Raw genomic sequence first — 5,107 nt, forward strand, 5'->3', positions numbered from 1 at the left:
TTGCATTCCCATAGCAAATGTTATATCCATTGCCAATAATTGTTCATTTGCAGTTGAAAATTAGAAATGAATCTGACTATGAACGCAATTTTGTTTCGGTGCTTACAAAAACCTTGGTGAGAAACTTGCACTGTACAGTACGTGAGACTGCATTAGTTTAGGCTTATGTTTATATAGAGCAAAATCTAGGTTGAGCATAGCTGACGACTGGCATTTGTAGTGGATTTGAGTAAACAATACGTGATTGCGTCATCATAGGGGGTTCGATGACGTTATGGGTGATGTCATCGCGTGGTCTCGAGTGTGCCGGAAGCTGTGCTTGTAACTCCCTGGAGTCAGGCTGCAGTTTTATTTCTAGTGAACGCTAGGAGACGACGGGAATGTATTAAGACCGGGATACGCGGATACACTACCTGGAAATGACAAGGTTGTATAAAAATATATATTAATATGCCTGTTTTGGCTTTGTGATTATTTAATGATCAAAAAGAGTAAAACCTATGATGTTGTTAGTCGTATTTTTCAGCTGTGTAGCTTGAAAGAAGACACGACGCCGCCGTATCTGTTGACAGCCGACTTGTTTCAGTTTGACGTGTCATGCACCTCGGTATTACATTCGCTAACTGAAAAGCTAGCTGAATAGTCATAGTTTTTATTTTAGTTGGTAATATAAACATTTAGCTTGTTGTGTTTAGAATCACTCTGTTAAAATTAAACGTATAATTTTATCCAAATCAGTCCAATTTTACAGCATTGTGCTGTTTGAGAACGCGCTACCGGGCGCAAGGGTAATGCCAGAATTAGCCATCTCCACAGTTGATATTTGTGGGATTAGCTATCGTTTGCTAGGTGTTTCTAGCAAGCTCAATTCACGCGTGAGCAGCGTCTGGCGTAAGGCCAAGTTAGCCTGTTAGCAAGCTATTATCGCTAGCTGTTTATCGTACAGGATGTATGGCTGGTTATACACTGTTGTCGGTTATCTATTAACAATTGATTTACTAAATAAATCGTGCGATATACATAGCTAGCTAACTAACGTTCATAGCTATTTGCGTAGAATGGCATCACGTTATCTGGCTAGCTGCTAAAGAAAGCGATAGTCTAGTTCTTAGATGGGTACCTGTCAGATTTAAGGACCCAACGTTTGCGTAATCAATGAAATGAATATGTTCCCAGTTTTGACATTACACATTACCTAGTTAGCTACTTCATGTTTTTCAGTGGCTATAGTAGTAGTTAGCAATCAACTATCAACTAGCTGTCAAACTAACACCCTAAGATAACAAAGATGTCTCATTTCTTTTGGACTAAATGATAAAAATAGCTTGTTTGAGCTAGCAACAGCTCGTCGCGTCCCGTAACAGCTCTGAGTAATGCGAGAAAACGCATTCTCGGCCACTGATTAATTATATACGTGTGTTTCCGTGTGCTTCCGTTTACTACTTTTTCTTTGCCTAAGATTTTCTTTGGACACCACAGCGTTAGAAGCACAAGACACGACCAACGAAATTATTTGGCTAGATTGGAACAAATTTACATATCAATTTGTTTTATCTTCAACATGAAGAGGTTGAAAAAAATGGGTTGCCTTGTGATTTGGACTTTAGTCTGAGCATATATCGATAATCCACGTAAGGAATGGGTTGTTCCTGTGGTTTGAATTGCACTGTTTTTTATATTCATATGATGGGTATAATTGTGGCTAACGAGTATTGATCTGGGGTGAAAGAGTAGGGGTTTTCCTACGTGGTGTCTTGGCTGAATTCCCATTCCTATAGCTGTGAATCTGGATGCCAAAGTCTCATATCTAACATGGCTTCATAAACCATTTTATGTGCACTCCGTTCTGTCGGTACAGCTAGTGTTTATTCTAGTGTAATTGACTCTCGACACTAATGCTGTCTTTAGGCTATAAATTGGTAGTTCGCAAACAGAGTCAGATTATCTGGAAAGCATTTTTGAGGTTTGTGGATGTGTGACGTTCTATAAACTCATACAGTATAGTGTTATGTGATTCAGACAGATGTGTTGTGCAGATTCTGGACGCATATAGCCTGTGTCCACCGATGACTGGGAACCACATGCAGTTCTGAAACAATGCGAAGGCTATTTAGTCACAAGTGCTCTTGAAATAATCACCATGACTGATTCATTCTCCTCCACAAACTGAGTGTGAACAGCTGCAGGCACGATGGCGGTTGTGTTTCTGAAGCTGGCTCTCGGTACGGAGCTCCAGGCGGTGTTGTTTCAGTGTGAGCTGGCGTGTGCGCTGTGCAGTCTGTGGCCCTTTAAGGTGGCCCCTGAGCTCTGACCTGCCGGCTGTTGCCCCCCGACGGGAACACGGGCTCACCTATCGCCCTCCGCCCCGGGCACACGTGAGCGGGGGGGAGGGGGGCGCAGGGAGCGGGGAGCGGGGAGCGAGTCTCATCCCTAAAGCATGCCCCTTCACCGCCATGACTCACCGCTTTCTGCGAATAGCGCGCAGGAGAGCCTCCAGTAGGAAATGCCAGGCGAAAGCCTGCTCACTTTTTCCCCTCCCCGCCCTGCCCCGCTCCGCTCTGCTAACGCCGGCCAGATGGGCCCGGGACAGGTCATCCCTTTCCCAGCACGCTCCAACCCCCCGCCCCCCCCTTCTGGGGCTCCTCTCGGGTGATGCAACCGTTGCATCATGTGAGCACGTTTGCGCAAGCGAAGGTACTGACCCGCAAAGTCAGTTCTGGGGCTTTTAGGGGAGTGACAGCAGCACCACGTGTTGTCTCCTCGTTGGGCTACGCATTAGCGCTCGGCTCGTTTGGGTTCTGTTCCTCTCAGCGTAAGGCGTGCGCTCTGTTCCTCTCCCCCGTTAATAATTCATCGTGCTCCCGGCCTGCGGGCCGCTCGTCGGCCCTCTCGCGCGCAGGGTTCATTCGGAAACAAACCAGGGCTGCGGAGGGAGGGGTATTTATCGGAGGAAGCTCCATGGCAACGGCAATGTGCCCCCCCCCCCAACCCCTCGTCATTGCGGAGCTGAGGTATGTCGTACGTCTGCGTTCGGGAGCAGAGGGACTGAGGCGCCCCCCCCCCCCACCTCTCCTCTGGGCTCACTGGCTATGCCTGCTATGAGAGGCATTTCTCCCCTACGTCACAGTCATCTGTTTCTCTCAGACCGCCCGTCTCAGAGTTCCACAGAGCGGCCTCCTCTCCCCCCTCTGTGTCTCGAGCGTCTGTTTCTCTCAATCACCCCGTCCCTGGGTTCCACAGAGCGGCCACGGGTCTGTTTTTACCCCCCGTGCCCGAGGCTATTTTAAAGCTGCTGTTGCTCTGAGTTTAGCTTCCACAGCGAGGCGACGCTAAGTGGCTCACAGGTGTGAGGCCCTGTGAGTGACATGGAGATGATGAACGGTGATTAATATTGACTTTACATTTAGAGTGATGATAATGTTGACTTTTATGAATGGTAGTGATATTTGACTTCATGTGAGAGATGAATGATATTGACTTCATGTGATGATGTGAATTTCCCTTTGTGAGGAGCACAATTTGATATGCGTCTTGATGGCTCACGTAAGCGGTGTGTTTAAAGACAGTACGCCGCACTCCTCTGGGTGGGCACCTGTTAGAAAAGAGCTGCCTGCCCTCTTTAAATGCTGCCTGCACCTCTGGGAGTTGAAGGAGATGCGGTCAGTGATGAATCAGTGATGCTACATCACTGTGGTGCTGTGGAGGCCTCATGTAAGCCAAGGCCATTTGTCATCGTCATTTTTGCAGTCTTTGCTAGTAAGACGAGTGGGGGGAAAATGTAAAAAAAAAAAAAATAGCCTAAATAAAATATATTGTACTTTTGCTTTTCCTTTTATGATCGATGCCCCCCTCCTGCCATGGTTGCAGTGGCTGTTTAGCTGTTTAACATGTCCTGTGTCCGGACTCTGACTCCTGCTGTAACTGCTCACTCCGTGACCATGTCCCGCACCCCCCCCCCCCCCCCCCCCCGCCACGCTCGTAGCGAGGCGCGGTACGGCGTCGTCCGAAACAGAGGAAGGAAGTGGAGCGCAGGCGCTCGCACCGCCAAGTCTGCTGGACTTTCCGAAGCCATTCCGGTCTGCAGCCCCCTGCGTGGGCTTCAGTGACCCCTAATGCTCTGAATCAGCGGTGACCAGCCCTGTTCCTGGAGAGCTGCAGTCCTTACAAAGCACAGCTCATTCAACAGCTGCAGATCTTGCTGAGCTGCTAATTAGTGCAGTCAAGTGTGTCGAATTAGGGTTGAAATGAAAACCTACAGGGCAGCGGATCTCCAGGAACAGGGTTGGCAGGGCGGCAGTGTAGTTTAATGGGTAAGGAACTGGTCTTGTAACCGAAAGGCCACAGGTTCGTTTCCCAGGTAGGACGTTGCACCCTGGAGCAAGGTACCTAACCTGCATCGCTTCAGTATATATCCAGCTGTGTAAATGGATGCAATGTAAAAGTTGTGTAAGTCGCACTGGATAAGAGCTTCTGCTAAATGCCTGTAATGTAATGTAATGTAATGGTTACCACTGCGCTGAATAAGTATACAGCGTCAAAGCTGAGGCGAGGGTTAGCTTCCCCTCCCTGAGTTTAACATGGAGGCCGTGCGCTTGTGCTTCCCCCATGGGCGCAGCTGGCTTTGCATCGGGTGCGCTGTGCTTAATGGAACTCGACTCAGTCTGGCAGGGCACTCCAGCCTCTCCTCTGTGCAAATGGCAGGCAAATCTCTGGAAAGGAGCTCTGCGGCGTGCAGGGTGCAGGTAGAGCCCTTCCAGGATCGCTGAGTTTGTCCTGCACTCTGGAACCTGTCTCTGTCCGTCCCGGGCAGGAAGTGGCTACCATCTTGGACGTTTCTCAGGTTTTTTTTTTTTTAGCTTTCGGCTTTTGTCTCGTTTGCTTGTTTAGCGTGACAGAAGCACTTTTTGCTGGGGAGCGACGTCGAGCTAAAAACCCCCAGTCAGCCAGGCACAGGTGCGGTTAGCAGGGACTGGTTAGCTGGTGTTGCGTTTCAGCATGGGGCCTGCTGGCCGCATGCAGGAACACCTGTCCTTCACCTGTTTATCCTCCCTCCCTGCCTGCTCGAGGGACCCCCGGGTCTGAGGGAGAGGGTGGGAAGCGTCGGCAC

At 49.1% G+C, this 5,107-nt stretch overlaps 1 protein-coding gene across 2 annotated transcripts in view; it reads left to right on the forward strand.

The window, feature by feature from the left end:
• The first annotated feature begins 271 nt into the window (after positions 1–271).
• Positions 272–5,107, forward strand: part of LOC135248691 (nuclear distribution protein nudE-like 1-B) — a 28,134-nt gene continuing 23,298 nt past the window's right edge. For both annotated transcript variants that reach the window (XM_064323546.1, XM_064323545.1), the window contains exon 1: positions 272–427. The gene's annotated coding sequence lies outside the window, so the exon portion shown is untranslated. The remainder of the gene's footprint in view (positions 428–5,107) is intronic.

The sequence above is a fragment of the Anguilla rostrata genome, chromosome 2, assembly GCF_018555375.3.
Source record: "Anguilla rostrata isolate EN2019 chromosome 2, ASM1855537v3, whole genome shotgun sequence".
Lineage (NCBI taxonomy): Eukaryota > Metazoa > Chordata > Actinopteri > Anguilliformes > Anguillidae > Anguilla > Anguilla rostrata.